At 35.1% G+C, this 25,186-nt stretch overlaps 1 long non-coding RNA gene across 1 annotated transcript; it reads left to right on the top strand.

The window, feature by feature from the left end:
• The first annotated feature begins 1,540 nt into the window (after positions 1-1,540).
• LOC140177950 (uncharacterized) lies at positions 1,541-3,203 on the top strand. Its single transcript, XR_011869688.1, has 2 exons — positions 1,541-2,471; positions 2,915-3,203. It is a non-coding gene; the product is annotated as an uncharacterized lncRNA (long non-coding RNA).
• Positions 3,204-25,186: the final 21,983 nt, after the last annotated feature.

Raw genomic sequence — 25,186 nt, 5'->3', positions numbered from 1 at the left:
AAATCAATCAAAATAAGCATTATATTGATAGAAGAGTACAATTCAAGCAAGTGTTTTCTGTTCTCCTATGCAACTTTAGCGTGTTCCAACGAATATACATCATTATAAATATATGGATGGGCACAATATAGTTCACAACCTTATTATAACTAATTATTATTAATATAAAACTATAATGTGAAGCGGATCTAGATATTTAATGCCAGCTTGATGGTGCTGAAGTTGAAGGTCAAAACTCAAAACTCAATAGTAACAAGGTAATGTAGTACTATATGCTTAAAACGGAAGAATCAAATAGAAAATAAAACATTGTAGTTGTAAGTCTTCCTTTTCTTTTTCCCTTAAATTAAATAAATCAATTGTCGGTCAATACTTTAAAAAAAAAAATTAAATTGTGGTCAAAATAAATAATCTTATCACTCTTTTTCTCTCTTTCTGCCGACTACTATACAGCATGCTGCCATAACGTGCGTTTAGACGAAACATATATTTAATAGAAAATTATAGAAGTAGTAGTAATAATAATAATAAGGGTGAATAGTTTCCGATCCGGATAATTTTTTCCGAAGGATTTCGAAGCTCCTAATAAAAAAAATACTCTTTTGGTTTTTGATATTTAACTTCGTGGAATTGATTATCTCTTCTGAACATACTTATGTAACACGTTAATCACTAATAATCAATCTCATAAAAATAAGAATTAGGAGACGAAAAATGTATTTTTTTATTGAGAATTTCGTTGTCTTTCAAAGTAATTGTCAGGGCCGAATTTTTTCGAATTTTTTCTCTAATAATAATGGTAAAAATAAATCGTTTTTGTTTTGGACTTGTGTTTCCATTTTGTTTTCATCAATTTCAGTTGCTTACTTGCTTCACTTGCTCTGAAAACTAGTACTAGTATTAATGTAAGTGTCTTTGTCTATCACACATGAGCTTTGGAAATTTAGAACTCATGGTTTGACAAAATTTAAGAGCCCACCAAATTCTACTAGACAAAAGTAACTTTCAAGATGTTCTTCCATTCTTTCCATCTCTATCTTTTTGGATATAAAATGACTCCGTTACATGTTTAATCGATCAGAGTGATTGGATCAATACAAGATGCTTGTGCATTTGGAACCCAACAAACTTGGAATTTCCTTCCTTCATGTCAATTAGTAATTTAATTATCCTAACTTTACTAACTTAAAAAAAAATATTTTTTACTAGTTTTACCATTTAAGAGTGTGTTTGATTTGTATTTTTAATATTTTTTATTTTTAGAATTTTATGAAAAAAAATAAAAAAAATTATTTTTTGTTTTCACCTATTATTTCTTTTCCCAAGTTCTGAAAATAAAAACAAAAATAAAAATAAAAATACAAATCAAACGTATCCTAATATTTCATGTTTTGGATATTTTAACTTGTCTATCTAATCTTATTAGTTTCTTTCTTATCATTTTAAGAAATATCTTTATGTAAGAGTCATTCCCCTTTATTATGATAAACTAAAGTAATGACTATATATTACATTCTAAGACCTGAGTTGTATGATATTATTCTATATTTTAATAGAAGAGGTCTTGTTGGATATATACATAGATATAGTGTGGTAAAAATATTTAGAACCATATACCTAAGTGGTAGTAGCTAGCCCTATATATATATAGTCATAAGTTGCATTGTCCTGGTCTAATGGTAGAAGCAAGTTATATATAATTGAAGGTTTGACAATTAATTGTTTGTGGTTTTAATGAGGCATATGAATGTTCCTTGAACGCAAAGGAAGCTTCATTGGAAGAAGAATGCTCGACAATTCTGCCTCCTCTCCGCATATACTGCACCTTCCATATTAACTCTCTCTCTCTCTCTCTCAAATTAAATTATGTTATATAATTTATAAGCTAATAAAGTCTCATGGAAGCAAGCACTCTCCCATGTCAAACTTTTCTTATGCATACTACTTAGCACCTTCAAGCTGTCAAAGCTTCAAAACTCTCCATTCTTTTTCTTTTTCTTCTTCTTCTTTTTATTATTATTACACTAAAACTAAAACCCCATTATTATTCCATCATCAAAATCGTTTCTTTTTCTCTCCACTTTCCATGCAATCTTTCCAACCCTTTTGTACCTTTTCTCTCTATCTTTCATCATCATGGGCATGATCATCAGATTCCAACATGTACTTACCTTCATTCTTTGGATTTCTTTGCTCTTGATGATTGTTTTCTTTCTTGGGTGGTTTGGTTTCAACTCCAATAATAATGGTGACACCTTCTTCATCACCAACTCTGCCCATAGTAGGAAAATGTTAGCAACAACCACTAGATTCAACTTCTCTCCATTTCTCCACCACCAACGGCATCACCGGCACCGCCATCACCACCACCACCACCGGAGCCATATGACCGAGGCCGAGATTGATCCACGGTATGGTGTTGATAAACGCCTTGTTCCAACTGGTCCAAACCCATTGCACCATTGAAAGAGGTTCATATAATTTTTGTATTATTATTATTTTTTCTTTTTTTTTTTTATTATTCATCATGATATAATGTAATTTTATGTATTGATCCAAAAAAAGAAAATTGTCTAGTAAAGAATTGTTATATACGTTTATCCTTTCTCCACAAAATGACAAAATTAAAATATTTATTCTTACATAAATGTATGGTTCATCACATTTTGTTTGTGGTTTTAATTTAGAATCTATTCCAATATGAAGATGCCAATAATTAATAAATTAAAAGAGCTTCTAGTTATGCGAATAAAATTATAACATGGCCTACAAAGTTTGATCAAACATTATTATGCATCCATTATTAGGGATGAGATGTTATAGCTTATAATATAGATGAATAATAACAATGATGGCTATATATATGAAAATTGATTATTAATAATATTGTAATATTTTATTTGTTCTTCGTCAGTAGCGGTTGCAACGGCACGGCACATCAATGAAGAAGAAATAATTAACAAGAAATGTGTGAAGTAGACATGCATTTTAATATTGAAGATTAGTTGTTACAGTATAAAGGGGCTTTGAAAACTATGTGTGATTTGTGAAAAGGGTTGACTTTTAAAACTTATATAATGAAAGAAGCATTAACAATTTTACATATATGTGGTGCTCCTAGGTCTTTGCTGTAATTATATCATATTATTCTTTAGGCTTTCAATTTGAACACCTTACCATATAATTCAAACCTTATTTTGCAACAGGTCATATTCTTTCACTTTCTAGTGTATTTTTTGTTACTTCCAAATTCCCATTTTCAACAAGAGTGGGTGTTGGTTTGATGAAGTCCTTTAACTACTTCACTTCCTTTCTCAAAGATTCAATGTTATTGAGGCATCCTATGAACACAAACTAAATTTGAAGATAACTTCTTCACTTTTACTTTTTTACTCCTTTTATATACCATTCTTTCTTTCTTTCTTTCTTTTTTTTCTCTTTTCTTTTTGTGCGCGTCTATCTTTGTCATGGATATTTAGATTCTATTATTAGAAAATCAATTAATTTGGTTTTGAAAACTTTAGTTTCCCCCCCCCCCCCCCAACTATTTACCTTTCTTAAGTGTGAAGATGTATGTTGTTCATACTTCAATTGTGGGTGGAACTATTTTTCAGCTATTAAGTTGACTTTGAGATTGCTAATGGAAAGTGGACACTCCACTAGCTCATGGACCATGTTTCTCTTGCACTCTTTATTTATTTATTTATTTATATCTTTTCTTCAGTTAAAAAAATAAGTAAATACTATATAATATCCCGTTAAATTTTTTATGCTGTGTTAATAACTACTTTTGAATTATGTGATTCATAATGTATTATTGTGTTAAGTAATACAATTCATTTAATTTATTTAAACATGAGAGATATTTAAATATTAAATTACTTTTTTAAAAAAAGAAAAAACTCGCCCAAACAAATACTATACCCTAAACAGAGAATGAAGCACTTTTTTAATTCAAAAAAAAAAAAAAATTCAGACACTTTTTATAAGACCAAACTCTTATTTAACCCAATTTTATTTTAGTTTTCCTTTTCCCTTTTGGGTCTTGACACTTGAATGCATTTTTTTTTGATCAGGGACACTTGAGTGCTTGATCCAATTCCAATACGAGGTGGTTTAGTTAATCTTTAAGTTGGGTTTGCTTTTGGTTCACAAATCCAACATGGGCTTAAATTTTGTTAAAAGAGGAAAGGAGGGTGTTCTGAAAATGACCCATATTGCGCCGGGGAACAAAAAGCCAAACTTGGCCCAATCCACATGATACCTTCAGTGCCGATGATGGGTTAACAAATACACATTTCTATCATCTGATCCATAACAAAATAATGAAACCTGTACCAGAAAACTTTATTCTAAACATTTACTAATTAAAAATATTACAATAACCACGACCCAAAAAAAATTCCAATAAGATTTGTCACCCTGCATTTTTTTTTCTTTTGTCATTCTACGTTACTTTTTTGTTTTGTTTTTGGTAATACATTCTACGTTACTTCTTATCTTCCTTCTCTTACTAGCTTCTGTCTTCCATGTTTACAGCCCAAAATCATTATCTATATTTAGCTTAATCAAGGGATTTAGCTCAAATTATTTTAGATGATAGCAGAGGGTCCACCTTATCCTGTTTTGTTGTGATGATACCTTGTCTTGTCTCTATTTCTTTTGGGCTAGTTCTGGACCGGACAACCCGACCCAAACATAGAACACTACCGAAACTCTCAATGCTCCAAGTTAACCCTACTTTACATTCAAATTAATTCCTTCACCAAAAGTCATAGTTATCAACTAAATTGGTAATTAATTTGGTCATACCACTGAATTATTGGGTCACTATTTCAATCGGTGAGTCACTAATCCACTTTATCATAATTAAAAAAAATATAAAATTATAAAAATAAAATTAAAATTAAAAGTTAAAATACATGTCTTCACAAATATATTAATTATAATTAAGTATCAGTTCTTTAAATATAACTTATGATACAAAAAAATAATAAATTAGTCACTAGTACAAAATACTTTCTCAATTTAAATGAACAAAAAGAAGCGAAAGATAACACAATTGATAAATCAAATTCAAGTAATACTTAAATCGACTAATCCCACCTCTCTTAGTAAGTTTGTCACAATATATACACATCATAATGATTTTTTCTGATTTTTCAACCATTAGTTTATAATGCTCTCAAGCAGGATCAATATTCCCTCTATTGTTATAAATTCTTTTAGTTGTAGTTTCAGGAGTTGATAATGCTTGTTCTTGAGATGGTGGTATTTCTGATGGTGTTTGTGAATTGTGATGAAGATATTTTTAAAATTCTAATAAAAGAAAAAAAAAGATTTACAACAATAAAATATTTAGCTAAATGATTATTTACAGCAATAAATTCAAAATTCAGTGATGATAATCAGCATCAAATTCAACTCGGTAATGTTTTCCAGCAACAAAAAAATTTGATTAGTAACAAATTCAACTGACTTACAATAACAAATTCAACTTAAGCAACACATTTAGTTCATTGATAATTTTCAATGATAATTCAACTATGATAATTTTCAACACCAAGAATTTTACCTCCAAATATGGTTTGCAACAAAGAAAAAATTAGGTAAATCATTATTTCAGCAACAAATTCAAGGTGCACTGATGATTTACAGCAATGAAATTGAAAAACAAAATAATAGGGCCGAAGGAAGTTGAAGCTCACCTGTCCAAGGACCAACTGGCAGACGAAGCAAGAAGACTACAATGACTAGTCGACCACCACTCGAGCGCAGGAAAGCGGCGATTGAGCTTGAGACGGTGACAGAGCGCGACGACCTTTTGCTGGTGACAGAGCGTGACGACCATGAGGCGATGATAGAGCTTGAGATAGCCAGACCGAGAGAGAAGCGAGATACTGGAGATGAGAGAGGTAGCCGTGAGAGAGGGGAGAAAGCTTGAGGGAGAGAGTGCAAGAAAGAGACTAAGAGATAAGAGAGAGGTGGGTGATTAGCAATTCAGCATTAGGACGCTAGGGGGTGTGAAACTGAAACGAAAACGACGTTGTTTTCATATAAAAAATTAAACATGGCCTAGTCCAGGTAATATAAATCAGTCGGGTCACCAGTTTTAATGAAACGAGGAAGTATAGGGAGCCAATACATGTGCCGTACAATGCATACAATGGAGGTTAATTTTAAATTAAAATTAAATTAATATCAGATGTTTATTATCCCTAATACTCGGATGGTTATTCTAGATAGTATGGGTATATTGTGTTTGATAAATTAGTAGTATTTTACCATGGATGTTCGAATCTGTACGATAGCGGATGGTTACTTCTTGTATTGGGTCAAAGATTCAGCCCATTGTACACATTGTATACTTACTCCATTGGCTCTTTAGCGGGATTCTATATGAAACATGTCCAGGTCAGCCCGGTTTTTACCAGGTCTAATGCTTAAGCGGTCCAACCATTGGTTTGGCTGGCCAGGTGACCATGTGATCGGAATTTCGGTCGAACCGGTCGAATCAACCCGGATTTGATAACTATGCCAAAATCTTAACTATCTCACGAAGAGATACACGGATTTTTTATTTTTATAAATTAAATAAATGTAATAATTACCAAAATAAATAATTTAAAAAATATTTACCGAAATAAATATCCCTCTCTTATCTCGTTTACAGTGTTGAACAACAAATGCGGCGCTCTGTGGGAAGTGGGAACTGGGAAGAGGAGTTAGGGTTAACTTTTCTATATATATGTAAAAAGTGAAATGACTTAAAAACTAAAATAAAAACTAAATTCTTAAGGATATTTAAGTAATTTAATATATTCGGGGATTATGGGGAATACGAGGACGGGGACGGGGATCCCCGCTCGGGTCCCCGCATCTGCTTCGGGAGAATTTTGTCCCCCATCCCCGTCCCCGCAGGAAAAATTCCCCGCCATCGAGGCCCCATTCGGGGCGGTCCCCGCGGGGATCTCCGCTTCCTGGGGATTTTTGACATCCCTAGGGAGGAGGCCCACTCTGTAGTGCCTGAACAACTGTAAGAGGCCTCGCCGGACTGCACTGCACTGGTTGTGATGAAGCCGCAAGGATGTGGCCAACACGGGGAATTGCAAACGTGTGCCTTATTATTGGTTATTGTGAATATTGTGAATAATTTTGCTTTTTCGTTTCTTTGTTAGTGTTTCTAGTTTTAGGAGTTTATTTTCACTAATTCTCATTAGTTTTTGTTTTTACTTGCTACTATGAATTCTCATCCCTTTGGCTACGAGTTTGGTTCAAATTATGTTGCAGGGAATGGAAGCTATAATGAGAACATACATCAAGGTTGGGACAATCAAAGATGGGAAGAGCCACAAGGATTTAATCAACCCTTTCGGCAATAACCTCCTCCAAGGTGCTATGGGCAACAACCATTCTACGATGCACCCCAAGACAATGGTTATGGTGGACCTTTTCGTGACAATCAACCTCCACCAAATTACTATGAGCAAGAGCCATTCCGAGGTGTGTACCTAGACAATGGATATGGTGGACCCTCTTGTAGTTACCAACAAGCCCCACCATATGCCTATGAACCCCCTCCTCAACATAGCTTTGAACCACCATACTCACAAGCCCCTTTCCACCATTCACCTCCATATGACCCCAGTACATATCCACCTAACCAACCACCATATGAACCATATGAACCATACATAGACCCACCCCAATTCCAACACAATTACCCCCAAGAACCACCACCTCAATATTCACCATCTCCATATCCTTACCAAGAAGAACCACCTTCTAATTATGAGCCATTTCTCCCAACAAATATATCCTCCTATCCACCCCAAGCTCCCATAGATGATACCTTTAGTGTTATTCGTCAAGGGCAACAGGAGCTTCAAACCACACTCATCTCTACTTTCACCGGTCTCACTTCTACTCTCCAAGCTCTTATATCCCGTATGGATCCATCCTTTATCCCCAATACTCAGCCCCCAAGCTCTGGTGCACTTATTTTTCACCCATATCCAGCAATCCAAGAGCAACATGATCCCAATTACGCTATTGACGCAGAACAAGAGAGAAGGGATCATCTTAGGGACGTAATAGATCGGGTTCACGCATACATACTTCAAGAGAAGCAAGAGGAGGCCCAAAAGGTGGAGGTAGGAGAGACCCTTGAAGAAAGTTGTCAAGAGGTGGAAGTTATCAAGGAGGAGCTGGATTTTGTACTAGAGCAAGTGGAGAAAACCGAAATTATCGAAGAAGAGGAAGTGGTTGAGGACTTAGTAGATGTGGAACCTCCATGGAAAACTCAAGTCATAGAGCCTCCTTCCAAGACGTTTGAATTTGATGTTGAGGAGAGTGTACAACCTCCAAGGCATATCATGGTTGAAGACTTTGAGGAGGTTGATCATGAGATGGGTTCAATGATTAATGAGATTTTACCTATAATTGAACCCTCTCCCATTGAACTAGAGGAAGAGGTTAATGTTGCAGAAGCTTGTCAAGAGGTGGAGATCATCAAAGAGGAGCCCAAGAGAGTGAAGCATACATTGGCGAGGCCGCCACTAGAGATACCTCCCCCCAAGCCATTACAATCCAACACAACATTCAAGCGGGTAAAATTCTTATCCTTAAACTCTACCTTCCCCCTTGAATATGGTCTGCTGGAAACGGATGGTCAACTTAGAGCTCTCTGCGGATTGAAGAGTAAGGGAGAATTGTGTGGTGGTTGGAAGCATCACTCTAGGTTCATGATGGTTGCACACTCAAAGTTTGATAACAATGGTTGGTGTAGAACCAAAGTGAATAGGTCTAAGAGGATGTTTGGCTGCTTAAATGAGAATTCCAAGGCTAAACCACCCGGATGGAATCATGATGATCAACTTGAAGACGGGTGTAGAAACAAGATTTGGGATCCGGGCATACAAGAGGATCAACTTTGGGAGCTTAAAGCTTGTGGAGAACTTCATCAAGGCTTGGTGAATTTATTTGGTATTGATAAAGCTTATTGGAAGTCCAAGTATTGGTGGAAGTTTCAGGATGAGTTCAAGCACAGGCCACCGTGACAAGGAGCTCACCAAATGTCCAACTTAAGGACAGTAAATAAAAGTGATAGGTGGGAGACAACCCTCCATGGTATGATCGTCCCTTTTTATTCCTAGTTTTATTTTATTTTATTCTTCTTAGTTTTACTTCATAAATTCTGCATCGTCACCTGCATTCTGCATAAAAAAAGGAAGTATGACGCGCGCGCGTCATATGGGGTATGCACGACCATTAAAATTAAACAGGGAGTTACGCTGGAACGACGCGGGAGGGGTGCCTTACGCACAAGCAACCCCACGCGTATGCGTACCTTACGCGTACGCGTCAACTGCGATTTTTACCATCCACACGTAAGCGTCAGCGACGCGTATGCGTGGACACCCAAATTGGCGTAAAAGGTGAAATTGAACAGAGAGTTGGGCTGTCTTGGTGCTGGAATCGCGCGAGTGGTCACGCGTACGCGTGACCGACGCTCACGCGTCAGTGTGCATGTTTGGCCACCCACGCGTACGCGTGAGCGACGCTTACGTGTCGCACAGCCAACTCAATTTTCACGCTTATGCGTGATGTACGCGCACGCATCGCGCCCTGTTTTTCATTTCTTGCTTCTTTCTTCTCTCCTTTCTTCTTCTTTCTTCCTCCTTTCTTAGCTTCTTCATCTTCATTTCTTTACATTCTTATCCATATTCTCTTTCGATTTCTTTTACTTACTGCATTTGCATACTTTTCTTCCTTGTATTTTAATTTTGTTCATGTTTTTATTTTCTTTTCTAAGTCTATTATTTTTTCATTGGTGTTAAATGTCCTTATTCAACTATTGCATATTTTCTTGCATTATTCTGGTACTTAGTGACTTGTTTTATATTACTGGGTATTATTATTCATAAGTTAATGCTAATCTTTTATGATACTTGTATTCTATTTGCATTGCTATGCACTTACACTATCTTTCATTACCCACACTCTCTCCCCCATTGTTGCAATTCTTGCACTATTGATATGCCATCTGCTTCTAATATTTTCTCACTTGCATATTGTAGCTACCATATAATTGAGACCCTCATTATTTGGCATTAACCCAACCATATTTTATTTGTTTTTTATCTTTATTTTTGGGTTACTTTTCTTCCTTTTTCTCTTCTTTCAGGATGACCACCGGGAAGGGAAAGGAAAAGCTTCTAAATGGGGCACAGACAAGTCTATCTGCACAATCTTTGGAGAAAAGCATCAGTGTAGCAACCTGTCCACTTGCACATCTCATCATACACCGAGGACGGTGCAATCTTTAAGTGTGGGGAGGTCGATACTGATTTCCGTGGGTTAGTTACTTCCTTTTTCAACACCAATATTTAACTTGTTAGTTGTTACATTTGCATGTTTGATTGCATGTCTGTTTGATTTTACGCATATTCTACCACTACTTGGTTAAAGTAATATTTTCTTTTTCAAGAAACTTTTTATAGCATTTCACTAATTTGAATCAAAATTTTGTTAAACTTGCTTGAGAAAATTTAATTTAGAACATGGTTTAGAGCTCGAACACACAAATTGTGAGATTTTGAGCTTATTTGATTGGTTGCATTTTATCAACCAATACTTTGTTTTTGGTGTGTGTTATTCTCTCTAAAATTGTGATATTTGTCTTGCTTAATTTTATATTTACATTATTTGATGTATGCATGCACTTATATGATTGAGGCCTTGTTTCACTGAGCTTACTTACCCATATGGCCTTAACATTTTCATTATCCTTTGTAAACTAATGTTGAGCCTACTTATCCCATTTATTCTTTACTTTAGCTCATCACTAACTCTAAGCGGAAAACAATAATGTCCTTAATTTGAAGCCTTGGTTAGCTTAGACTAGTGAGAGTGTTCATGATTTAAGTGTGGGAAAGTTGGGTTTGCCAATATTTGGTTTGAGAATTAGGTGTTGTATATTCTTGTAAAAATGTGCAAAACAATAGTTGAGCATATATTCTTGCATTCAATATCTTAATCGTATGCATTGAGAAATAATAATAATAATAAAGAAAGAAAGAAAAAAAGGGAGAAAAAGAAAAGAAAAAGAGCAAATAATAAAAGGGGACAAAATGCCCCAAAGTAAATGGTGATAGCAATGCATATGAGTTGTACTCAAAATTGGGATGCATGAATATGTGGAAAACATAATTAATGGGTAGTTAGATTTTGCATGTGATTACATGGATTGGCTTAAGTTGGGTGGAAGGTTTAAGTTAATTAAAGATTCAGATTTTAGTCCACTTGACCAAATACAATCCTACCTTGACCCTAACCCCATTAAAACCCTTAAAAGACCTCTTGATATGTGTATTTGTGCATTAAATTTCTGTTGATTGGTAGAAGAAGAGCAAGTCTTAGAAAGCAAGGTTAGTAGAGAATTGAGAGAATCGAACCTTAAACACTTGAGTAATTAGAGTGTATACACTTCTAGTGAAGGTTCGATGCTCGATTCTTTGTTCCCGACTTTCATGAGCTATCTTCTTCTTGCAAGTCTATTTGTACTTTATTTTTATAATTTGAATTAGTGAAATCTAATTCATATTTATTCTTAAAATATTTGTTTACTTTTAACCAAGTAGGTAGAAGTATTTTTGCATGTAGTTGCATTCATATAGATAGGTTGCATTTCAAAAGTTTTATCATTCCTCTTCACTCCTTTATAGCTTCTCTTGAGCTTAGCATGAGGACATGCTAATGTTTAAGTGTGGGGAGATTTGATGCACCACTATTTTGTGGTACATTTTATGCTAAATTGAGTGGATTTTATCCATTATTCTCACACTTATGCATATAAATTGCATGTTTTACATTTTCCTTCCTAATTCTGTGCTTTGATTGAAAACATGCTCCTTTGGCCTTAAATGGCTAATTATTAATCCTATCTTATTACCATTCGATGCCTTGATATGTGTGTTAAGTGATTTCAGGGTTTATAGGGCAGAAATGGCTTAGAGGATGGAAAGAAAGCACACAAAAGTGGAAGGAATACAAGAAATTGAAGAAATTGTTAAGCTGTCAACCCTGACCTCTACGTACTAAATCGACCATAACTTGAGCTACAGAGGTCCAAATGAGGCGGTTTCAATTGCGTTGGAAAGCTAACATCCGGAGCTTCAAAATGATATGCAATTTGCCATAGTTGCCATGCAGTTAATCAATGCGCACGCGTGCATTATGCGTACGCATGACGTGCACCGCATGCAGAAATTGCAGAAAACGCTGGGGGCGATTTTGGGTTGGTTTTGGACCCAGTTTTCGTTCCAGAAAACACAGATTAAAAGCTGCAGAGTGGGGGAATCATCCATTCATTCACACAGCTTTCATTCACATAATTTTAGGTTTTAGATGTAGTTTTCTAAAGAGAGAGGCTCTCTCCTCTCTCTAGGTTTTAGGATTCTTAGGTTTAGCTATTTTCAATTTCAGATTTCTACTCTTTTTCAATTTAGTTTCTCTTCTACTCTTATTTGTTCTAGCACTTTAGTTCATCTATTTTCCTTGTTGATTTATTTAATCTCCAATTTGGTTTATGAATTCCATGTTAGATTTAATTTTCTATTTAATGTAATTTGCGGTATTTCATGTTTATTGCTTCTTCCTTTAATTGTCATCATTGATGCTTGCATTTGGTTGCTTAGGTTTTATTATCTCTTATTAGTTTCCTATGTTTTTATGTTATGCCTTCCAAGTGTTTGACAAAATGCTTGGGAGGGTTTTAAGTTAGATTTTTATATTCTTCGCTTTGGTTGAGTAATTGGAGATTCTTGAGTTATCAAACTCCTTTGTTGATTGATAATTGAAATTTGCTAGTTGATTTGGATCCCTCTAAAGCTAGTCTTTCCTTAGGAGTTGACTAGGACTTGAGGAATCAAATTGATTTATCCACTTGACTTTCCTTCATAGTTAGAGGTTAACTAAGTGGGAGCAACGAACAATTCTCATCACAATTGATAAGGATAACTAGGATAGGACTTCTAATTTTCATACCTTGCCAAGAGTGTTTTTAGTTATTAATTTAATTTCTTGCCATTTTATTTCCTTGTTTCTTATTTCAAAAACCCAAAAAGATACAATCTCATAACTAATTATAAGTAACATACCTCCTTGCAATTCTTTGAGAGACGACCCGATGTTTAAATACTTCGATTTATTTTTATTGGGTTTGCTTAAGTGACAAACAAGTTTTTGTATGAAATGATTCTTTGTTGGTTTAGAAAATATACTAGCAACGAGGATTTATTGTGAATTCTTTACCGATAGAAAAATCCGTTCATCATGTATACATACATGATGTATATGCATCTTTATGGCTTTGACAATTCTTCATTTTTTCATGAAATTTCCACTTTTGCATGCTTTTCTTCCATCTTTTCAAGCCATTCTTGCCTCCTAAACCTTAAACAACTTAAACAAACATATCAAGATATGAAATAGAATAAAAGTAGAATTAATTTGACAATTGTAAAGGCCTAAAAAAGTATGTTTCAATCAATTAAGCATAACTAGAAGAAAATTCACAAAAACATGAATTTACAAGGAATAAGTGCAAGTTAAATTGATAAATTTTACTCTTTTTAATCCAAAAATCATCATAAAATATGAATTTATCAGTCTCCATCCTACTTATAGGGTCACATAAGCTTGTCCTTTTGATTGATTTTACTAATAGGAGTTTGGAGAACTAACTCTATTATGAAGGGGGGGGGAGATTCTTCCAATTGCTACTCTATCTCACTCTTGATCATCTGAAATTAATTCTTTGACTTTTATGTTTGATTAGATTTCGCTCTTCAAGGGTCGATCTAAACCCATTATCCAGTTGTCCTTCCACACATTAACTTAATTCCCTATACCTATGCTCTATTTGGATTTTTTCTTGAGAAACTTTCTTCTTTCTAGTAAACTGTTCCATGTCCATGAAGCACTTCTTTGGCTGTGCGCCTCCCAGAATTTGTCGTTGGAAAAGTATATAGTCTTGAGGATATGCACCCATATAGCCTCTGGATTCTTGATTATTCTCCATGCTTGGCTTGCTAATTGTGCTTTTTTGAACATGAAACTCTTTAAACCCCATACCCCCTGTCGTCTTACTAGTGCACATCTTTGACCACGCTTTCTAGTGAATGCCCTTAGAACATAGCTTGCTGTAGAAAGTCTTAGGGAATCTAAGAATACTCAGCGCGTAAGACATAATAGCTTGAATAACTACTTTGATGAGTGCTTCTTTCCAGCCTAACTTAGGAGATTTTCTTTCCATCTCTCAATTTTGATATCCACTTTTTCCATAACTCACTCTAAATTTTTACTTTTTCACCTTTCCCATTGAAATGGAAGGCCGAGATATTTTTCTAGGTTGTCTCGTGTTGGTATACAAAGGATTTCTTCTATGTTAACCCTTGTGTTGATAGAGATTTGGTTAACAAATGTTATCCCAAATTTATCTAAATTGATCATCTGTTTTGATGCTCTGGTGTATGTATTTATAATTTGGATTAGAGCAAGACCTCCTCTATTTTTAGCACTTGAAAAAATAATACAGTTATTAGCAAAAAATAAGTGCGTTAAAGTCGGCATAGTGGGGGCCAGTTTGACTCCTGAAATGCGCCTTTCTCTTAGAGCATTATCCATTGAAATTATGAAAATTTTTGCAGCAATTTTAAAGAGATAAGGGAAAAGAGAATCTCCCTATCTAAGACCTATTTGTGGTAAGAACTCCTTTAATAATATGCCGTTGATTTTGAACCAGTAACTGAAATTTTTGATGCACCTCATGGTTAGCTTTATCCACTTCTGATGAAACTCAAAGGCCTTTAGCACCCCTTCAATGTAATCCTATTCCATCCTGACATAAGTTTTGTTCATGTCCAACTTGATCGCTAAATCCTGAGAACCATCTCTTCCTCTGCTTGTTAACCTGTGAAAGGCCTATTGGACAATAATTATGTTTTCCTGTATTAATATACCACTCACAAAAGTGCTTTTCATTGATGAGGCCACCTTATCTATGATGCCTCTTAACCTAGCCATCATTACCTTTAAAATGATCTTGTAGATAAAGTTGTAACAACTTATGGGTCTTAGATGGTTTAGACTTTCAACATGTTTGATCTTTGGGACAAGAACAACATGAATTTCATTAACTTCTTTTGGAATAACTCTGTCCTCAAATAACCTCCTAACTACTGCACATACCTCTTTTTGTATGGTATTCTAGTATTTTTGGTAAAATTGTCCGCTCAAGCCATCCAGGCCAGTGCATGATTCCTATTCATACTAAAGGTTACCACTTTAATTTCCTCATCAATGATATCTTCTATAAGCACATAGTTATATCTTCAATGGACCTTTTAGGAATTTTCTATATGCACTTGGTCATATCCACTACTCTTGACTTGAATATGTCTGAATGGTGCCCCTCAATCATGGAGAAAATGTCATTTTGACTTTGTACTCACTTACCTTTTGAATTCTTCAACTTTTCTATACGATTCATGTCTCTTCTCTAGAGGGTTGAGGCGTGAAATAATGTGGTGTTTTTGTCCCCATATTTGAGCCATTTGATTCTAGTTATTTGTTTCCAGTATTTCTCTTCTTGCTTTCATATATATTTAATTTTTTATTTTGTCTCAAGAATTTGCCTCTGCCGTTCGGTTGAGAATTGCGAGTTCTAGAGTTATTGCAGTTTGTTTTGAAGCTTGATTATCTCCTTATCTACCTTTCTGAAATTTTGTTTGTGCCAATCAATTAGCTTTTTGGAGCAACTTTTAGATTTCTCTATTAGATTCCTCTATACTTCCCTGTTGCCGTTGACTTTGTCCCATCCTCTTTTGACGATTTCTTGACATTTTTACTTATCGTCCCAGTAAGCCTCGTACTTAAAGATTTTGGACCTTTTCATTTCCAAATTAAGCTTGAGCATCAAGAGACAATGGTCCGAGGAAATTGCAAGGGGAGTATTGAGGGTGGTGTGCTCAAAGATTTGTCTCCACTTCCAATTGATGAGAGCTCTATCAATTATTTCCTTAGTAACACTACCACCTCTTTGATTGCTAAACCAAGTGAATTTGTTTCCTTTGGTCCATATCCATAGGATTCTTCTTGTTAATAAACTCTTTGAATTCTTGAATTTGAATCTTCGACTTTGGGTTCTTCCCAACCTTTTCTTCTTGGCAGAGGACATCATTGAAGTCCCCTAACCAATAACTTGGTTCATCTTTTAGATCCTTTGATTATGCCAACTCCTTCCATGTATTCCTTCTTTGCTTGAAGATGGGATTTCCATAAATAAAACAATATTTTCAAATTGGGTTAATAAGCTCTTTAATATCAGCAATAATAAAATTTTGACGTCAAGAAGAAACCAAAACATTCTATTTTTTCTTCCATAAAATACATAACCCACCAGACAAGTCTCGGAATTCTACACAAAAGTACTTTTCAAACTGTATTTTCCTAGCTACTCTGCTAATTCTATCTTTCTTAGCTCTAGTCTACATAAGATATATAATAGACGGTTTGTACTGCTTGCACATTCTTTCAGTTCAGAAACTGTCGCGGCTGCCCCTATGCTCTGACAGTTCCAACTGATGACGATCATGGCTGGGGTGGAGGCATGGTAAAGCCTGCCTATTGGACTCTTTTGGCAGTGTTATGAACCTCGTGCTCCTTCCGTGTCCTTCTTCTCCTCTTCCTATCTTGGTAGCTCTTGATTCTTGATCTTCACTCCAACTGCACTCAGTCAACGCCAGCTTTTTTCATTGTCTTCGTTGCTGAGAGTACTTTTTCCAGTAATTCAAGCTAAAGAGATTGTTGTTGGCTTTAGAGCCTTCTTCATCATCTGAGGCTAGCTCCACGTAGTACATTCCTCCATTGTTGTCCTTGCACTATTGTCTTTCTTTTACTTTCCTGTAGCCTTTCATCATCCATATTTGTTCATTGGTTTTGTTATTTCCTTGTTCTGAGTTGATGATTCATTTTTCCCATTCACGACTGCTTCCACCCTCTTTGGCTTGGTGTTGAGTTCATTAACTCTTGTGTTATTCTTGTTATTTTTTGGGTTATTTTCTAATTGTCTCTGAAGCTTTGATTATTGGGCTAACTATTTTGTCCAATCTTTGATTCCTTGTGCTCATTCATGCCATTTTCATCAATATTTGGGCTTTGAATCACCTAAATGCTCAATTTTTCCAGTTCTTTTCCCTTCCAGGCCTTTATTTGAGTATCATTGGCCTTGGTTCTTGAAGGCCCAACATATTGAGTGTTCCCTTTATTAAGGGTTTGTCTCCTAGATCCATCTTAGTCCTAGTTTTGCTTTCTCTTAGAGTTTCCAATACAACTTCGATTAGATTGTTGAGGTCATGGTATATCTCTTCTACGCTCTTTCATTGCTGTAGTGCATAATTGTTCCTCTTTTCTTCCATCAATTTGTGCCCCTATAACCTATTTCTTGTATCCTTAACCTTCCTACGGAGACTTCCTCGGATGTTCCTTGGAACTAATGGTCCTTGTAGCTATCTTCTGACACCTTTGACTTTCTCTTTATTTCCTCATTGTTGGTTCCACGTGTGCCACCGCTTTTTCACTGAGCTGCTCCTAATTCTCATTTGCATCCCTCGCTTATTCAGCAATTAACGACCTAAGATTGTTAGTGCTAATCCCCTCGCCATATTGAGGCATGAAGGGATCCCAAAGGGCCATGGTTGTTAGCCTAGTACAGTTTCTCTTCTCATGTTCGAGAATACCACAATTAAATTAATGGGTATCCAAAGTCTTTTATACCTAAATTTGACCAAAGTTATGGTATTATTTTCTCTATTGAGCAAAAATCTAGCTAGGAGAGGCTTGGTAATGTCAATGGCTACTTTGAACCTGATGAAATTCCTTTTCAGCAAACTATCTACAACTGAGTTTTATACCCCTTCTACTATCCCAAACATATCTCCCACTTTTCTTGTTATCTGTATTCAGGAGCTCAATAGGAACCCCATGTAGTTATATCCAAAATACCATACGGTCATTACCAGCATCTATTATCGATTTTTTAAGTAGTCACCTTTGTAGGTTCATCATCTTTCCTTTGATATTCCAAGGGCCGCTATCCACGAACCTTTTCCCGCTCCTCATGTCCTTGATGTTGATAAGGACTTTGTTTCTTCCCACCTCTGATATTGAAACATCTGGAGGATTCCCTCACATGCCAAGAATGGAGTTTCTGATGACTTTGAACTTTATCTTCTTACCTGATATGACTTTGTCCACTATGTTAAAGCAGTCTGCTTTGAAGTCTAGGGTTGGATTTGGGTTGAGCATGATAGTTCTACCCTTACTGAGGTTTGTTCCCAAGTTTGGAATGCTCATGTTAGGTGATGGAAGCAGCTTGGTAGTAAATATTGAAGCTTTAATATGAGAAGGGGTAGGTTTGCAAGTAAAAGGGTATAGTGAGGTTTCACTTATTGTGGCCTGGTGAAAAGTTCCTATGGGAGTATAGTTCAAAGGGTGGTAGGAAGGGTTAAAATGTGAGTGTTGGTTTTATGTTGAAATGTGGCTATTTAATGACTTGTATTCTAGACTTAAGTTTGGATACATTTTTTGAGAAGGTTTTAAAGAGTGAAAGATGGTTTTATACTAAACTGTGACCGGTGTTGTTAAAATGCTTGGTATGGTTAGAGGGGTCAAGACAATGAAAGCTTATTACTGTCTAGTAAACTAGTGTAAAGAAACTTTGTTAAGGAGACATAGGTGTTCGCAAGATTAGAATGATATTGATGAACTTTGAAAGATAGAACCATGTAGTCTATGACCTCCCCTATTGAGAGCATCACACAAGCAGGGAAAGACCAACACGAGTTCATGTATTATCTCTATTTATTTAGCCTCGTTTCAACATAAAAAAAAAGCCTGAAATATCGAATGGGTTAGGATTTAGGTTTCTGTTGATTTAGGCCAATAAGCCAAGCCCAAAAAATGAGTATGGAATGTAAAAATTGAGCATATTGGAAGAATAAAAGAAAATATGATTTTATTTGGAATGTAAGACCTTGGAAGATTAAGTTTCATCATATCTCTAGGAAAGCTAATCTATGCACAGACTAGCTTGCTACTTGAATCTTGGAAGACAAAATCGAATCCCATTTCCTTGACCTACCACCACCCAAAGAGCTAATCAAACACTTAGAAGATTATTTGAATGGAATTTCAATAACTCGTGCAATTGAAGTAGTTCAGTTTGGTACTTAATTTTTCTTTTTGTTTCTCTCTGGACTTCGGCTCCTGTACTCTACCCAAAAAAATAAAAAATAAAATCTAATTTAGTATTGAATGACTACCAGTCTTTCATGATCTCGTCCTCTTATTAATGAACAAACATAGAAGGGAGACCAAATTTCCAACAAAAATATCAAAGTTGAGCCACCTTCTCAGTGTCCTTTGGAATATATGGCACGATTTTGTACTTTGGCTTAGGGTTTAGGATTTTATTGGGGAGTTGTGCTATTAATAGTCTTTTAGGCCGTGTTTGTTTTGTTGTACATATCTATCAAGACATGCACACGGTAGTACATGTTACAGTTTGGTTAATAAGACACAAAATTTCAGTGGACACTATGGCATACAAGAGTACATAAAATACGTGTCTTCAAGGTTTCTCCTTTAACTTAAGACACTGAGGCATAGGTTATAAATCACAACCTTTTCCCATTTTTATCCCTTCTTTTTTTCTTTAATTTCAATTATGTCCCTTATCTATTATCCTCTCACCATCCCTTCTCAGATTCACTTCCTTCCAGCACATCTTCCTCCCTCTTCCTTCCCCTTCCTTCATCCACCTTCTTCCACCATCCCCATCCTTCACACATCACCACCAACACTGTCGCCCTCCTTTTTTCCTCTTCTTCTCCCACCTTCCTTTATCCTGTCGATGTCTATCTCCTTCAAAACTGCCGTCACTGCCATTGTTGTCTCCTTCGCACGTTGCAAGATTTTGCTCCATCTCCTTTACACGCTGCTGCGGTCGCCACCATCTATCTCCTATGCACATCGCAAGATCTACAACTGTTTGCCAATGCCACCTGCAATTGTCACCAGTTTTCTTTGCAATTGTTCGTCAATGCCACCTCCTTTTCTTATTGTCGAGTTTGCTGACCCAGATATGTGTCTGTCTTCGCATTACCTTTGCTGCCATTTTCCAAATATACCCTTTTCCTTCTTTTTTAGATGTGTATCTACCTCTACATCTCTTCCATGTCATCGTGTTCTTCTTCCTCCATCTCTATTCCCCACTACATCTCCTCCTTCTAGTTCTCTGCTTTTTGTTTATGTATATTTTATTGTTTATTGATATAAACTTCGATTAATATTTATTAGATCTTGTGTTGTTTTATTTGATTGATTTTTTTTACTAGTTTAATGGTGGTAGAGAAGAGGTGGTAGTGGTTGCAGTGGCGATGGGGATGGTTTTGTTTGTGATAAGGATAATATTGGCATTTGTAATTTATTGTTTTATCTTGTGCACAATTAGTAAACAAAGTGGAATTTTGTGTCTCGTGATGTTTATATCTTCAACGTTTATATTCTTGTGTCAATGTCTCAAGCCATACATAAACTAAACACATCCTAAGGTCAATATTTAATACATTTGTTCTACGAATGTTGTGTAAATATATAGGAGCAAAACTGAAACGATAATGACTTTGTAGAATTAGGTCTAAGAAGTGGCTTTAGATTTAAGATTTAGAGATACAGGGAGTTCACCTAATTAGTGAAGTCATTAGTAGTGTGATAAAGTGTCATCATAAATCACTACAAGAAAACCGTTGAGTACCATTAGATTTACCATCGGATTAATCAAATAAATCTGCCGCTAAATAGATTACCGTCAGATTTACCGTCATCCTTGGATTGACGGTATAAACGTCGCCGGAAACTACTTACTGGTAGATTTATTTTGTTCGACGCTAATTATCGATAGAGATTTCGTCGGCCTTTTCAATGAATTTAGCGAGATTGTGTTGATGGTTACCGTCAAATGTCCGACGGTAACTTTGGCACCGTTTCACGTGTTTAGGCACCAATTTACAAATCTGACGGTAAATCCTATGGTAATATTATTTTTAAAATTTTTTTGGCACAGTTAAGATAACACTAGTAGACGCTTATTAACAAAATTGTTAGAGGAAATTTAATGTATCAGAAATCAAGAAATTATTTTATTAAAAAATAAATGGTCTGAATAAAATAAAATGTCACAAATGTAGAATACAATAAAGTAGACAAACAAAAATGTGTAAAACCCTAAACCTTACAGGCGTCATGGTTCATTAGGCGGCTGAGATTGCTGGATCGTGGCCTCCAACCCCTGTGTGTACTCGTCCTGTGTCACACACGTTAGTTGTGATTATGATAATAGTTAAATAATTGACTTTAAACCAAATAAAGTAGAAATTTAGGACTAATTTAAACTCACATAATGGGCCGCAGACTGCTTGTTAGAAAATCTCTCCTTGTTTGCCTTCAACCAAGCGATAAAATAAATGAACAAATTAAATAATGACAGAAAAATATAAGTACGGACCAAAATATAGGAAATCTTAATTCTATTTTCGAAAACATAATTTTAATTTTTTCAATTTCACTGAAAATCTTATGAAAATTTCAACAGAGTCTCCCCTAAAATTCGGATTTTGCCACCCTTGAAGGATTCCAACGAACATATTCCAACAATCGCATAGCCTAATCTAACCTATTCTAACCTATCCTAACCACCTAAATCCACTAAAATAGAAAATTAAACTAACATTTACTCTACTAACTAATTAATTAACTTGATAATAAAAAAGGAAATTAAAAAAACTAATTCAAGAAACTACTAAAATATTATATAATGCCAAAATTCTTACCAGTCTGGTCTTCATCTTCATGAAGGTTGCCGACTTATCCGTATACCTCGACGACCTGGGAGAAGCCCTGTTAGCGACGTTTGTCAGACGGCGAAGCTTGAACCCATCGTTATCTCTAAAATAAGCCTCAAATTCACACTTGATGTTGGACGGATCCACAATGTCAGGTGGTCTTTCCCCTGACGAACGTCGCTCATCATCTGCTGAAGTTGTTTGGCTGTCCGATGGTCATAGATCTTCCTGATCATAATATTGTGTTATGCATCCCATATGAATTTCAACTGCACAAAGTGATTCACCAAGATTAGCTAGTCGGAATAAAATATAGTTCATATATAGTTAATTAATTCAAACAAAATTGGGTTCTTACCGCCCACTTCTAAAAATAATGCTCTCTGGTCTCATCCGGGATCTGCGTGTAGGTCGCTCACGGGTGGTCGTACATGGACTTAATGACCTCGGATATCTCTTGTGTGCAAGCATTGGGGTTTGATGCAAACTTGTCAGAGAAAAAAACCTCACATTAACAAACATAGAAGATAAACAAACTTAACATAAACAAACTTAAGATAAAAAAAACTTAATATTAAAAAATTGAACTCATGATTACATGCCATCGGGGCAAATCCTTAGCCGGATGACAAGCGGTGGTGGAGGGACATCCTACTCGGAGGCATTGGTGGAATCACACACCGCGGGATCTGTCGACGTTGTCGCTGCATCTAGAAGGGGGGCGTAGCAGAAGGAGGCACCCAATTTGGGTTTGGGACCATGATGAATGGCTGGTCCGATGGATCCTCCTGTGACATCACAAGGGTCGACGGGGTAGCCGGGGTAGAGGGCATTGACTGGGCAGCCTTGGAGGATTCGGCGGAAGCCCGCCCTCTACCACGACCACGTGACCCACTCGACCTACCTCTGCTACCTGTCGTCATGTCTGTACAGCAAATTTATTAGTGACATATTATTAACATAACAAACACCAATAAATACTAACATAAGAAGAAACTCAAGAAATAACAAACAATTCTAAAAGTATTTTAGTTTAGTAAATTAAAAAAAAAGGATAATTACATAGTATTTTAGTTTTAAAATAATTAAATTAGAATGAATGAGTGTTTTGGTTAGTTTAGCAAACTAACAAGTGCCTATAGAGCAATAAAACATTAGTTGCAAAGGAAAAAATTTTCTTTCTTAAGAACCAAAATGAATATATACATATATAGTTCTCTTGTAAATGTCATAAATATTTATCATAACACCAACTTAATAAAATAAAAAACATAAACTAAGATCAAAATAATTATTCAAATTAACAATTGCACAAAAATACAGCAACCTAAAAATTAATTATAACCATTTCGAAAACATAATTTTAACTTTTTTTATTTCACTGAAAATCTTATAAAAATTTTGATAGAGTCTCCCCTAGAATTTGAATTTCTCTACCATTTAAGGGTTCCATCCAAACCAAATATCCATTAACCCTTCTCAACCGGTTAATTTGTTCAATCATTATTAATACAGTCAAGTATTTTTCTAACAATTTCAGCAGCAGGAATCAGCAAATAACTCAATATTCCAATATTTTTCACCAATCTCAGAGTCTAACCTAACTTATTCTAACATATTCTAACCACTTAAATCCACTAAAATAGAAAATTAAACTAATTAAACTCTACTAACTAATTAATTAACTTGATATAACAGAATTTAAAATAACTAGAGTTCAAACAAAAAACCTTGAAGAGGGGTGGAGGTGCAGTGGCGGAAGAAGGAAATTTGGTAGGGGCGTTGCAGTAGAGGCGGCAGGGACGTTTAGCAACAACGGTAGCGTCGGAGGCAACGGTGGTGACGTTTGTGAAAGTGGAAATGGCGGCGAAGGAGGTTGACAGAGAGGAGAGATGAGAAGGTTAGAGAGAGAGAGAGAGAGAGAGAGAGAGAGAGAGAGAGAGAGAGAGAGATTGAATTCAAAATGAAGGGGAGGGATTCGCGATTCCAATTTAGGGCACGGTTACAATCGGATTTGCCGACGATAATTTGGTTCGGATCACCAAAACATATCGTTTCATTAAACGTGTCTACTGTCGGATTCTTCCGACGGCAACTCCGATGCTATAGTTTGGCACCTATTTGTTGTGGTTTTTGGCCAAAAGTTACCGGTGGTTTTACCGTTAGCGACTATCCGCCGGTAATTATTTGACATGACGAATTTCTCATCAAACTCGTCACTAAATTCGACGATAATCGTCGCCGCTAAATTCGATAGTTCTTAGCATTTTTCTTGTAGTGAATTTTAAAATTCTCAATGATTCTATATTTTTTATTAGAAAATAAAATTAGTATATTTATTATTTTCTGTATTTTATAATGACTATCTCGTATATTTTGTACGTATATTCGTAATTTCATGTATTTAGACTGAAATTACATTAATAAATAAAAAATCGTTATTGTGAAAATAGTCATTAAAATATCAGTAAGGTTAATAAGGGAAAAAATAAACCACAAACTAATATACAGAAATATATAAAGTATTTTATTTTTTGAATTTTTTAAATAAAAACATGTATAGTAATTTTTGTTATAAAAATTTAATAAGGTTAATTAAATTTAAAGTTTAACTATTTTTAATATTAAAAATAATAAAATTAATGAATAATAATTTTATTTGTTTTCAAAGTATAACAATTATTCATTATAGTAATATAAAGTTTGCGATTAAATAGAAATATTTATATTAAAATCATACGTTTCAAAGATTTCTCTTTAAATAACGTTAGTGGTTGAATTTATGAATATTTTCTCATGATTCATGAGTAAAACTTTCAAATCATCTTACTCTTATGTTAAAACCAATTTGAACAAATATAATCTAACATGCGATATAAAATTTGCTTTTGAATTACCTTCTTTACTATCCTAGCAAAAAAAACTATTATGGGGACTATTTTTGTTAAAATCTCCCTACTTGAACTGTTTTACAATCTAGTATCACATTTATTCTTAGAATCAAAATAATATGACCAACACTGTTATATGTTAAAACTTACTAACATATTTTATCTATTCTTGAGTTGAAGTAGTTGTAATTGTACCTAGAAATAATTTCATATTTTTTTGTTAGTTTAAACACCTACCAAAACTACTAAAGATAAGATGAACATCACAAAAAAGTCGCTGGATACTATCAGATTTATCAAAAAATTCGTCAGTAATCTATTTGTCGTCGA

The sequence above is a fragment of the Arachis hypogaea genome, chromosome 13, assembly GCF_003086295.3.
Source record: "Arachis hypogaea cultivar Tifrunner chromosome 13, arahy.Tifrunner.gnm2.J5K5, whole genome shotgun sequence".
NCBI classification, from domain to species: Eukaryota; Viridiplantae; Streptophyta; class Magnoliopsida; order Fabales; family Fabaceae; genus Arachis; species Arachis hypogaea.
The sequence above is the reverse complement of the archived record's forward strand: the minus strand, read 5'-3'. Positions and strand labels throughout refer to the sequence as shown.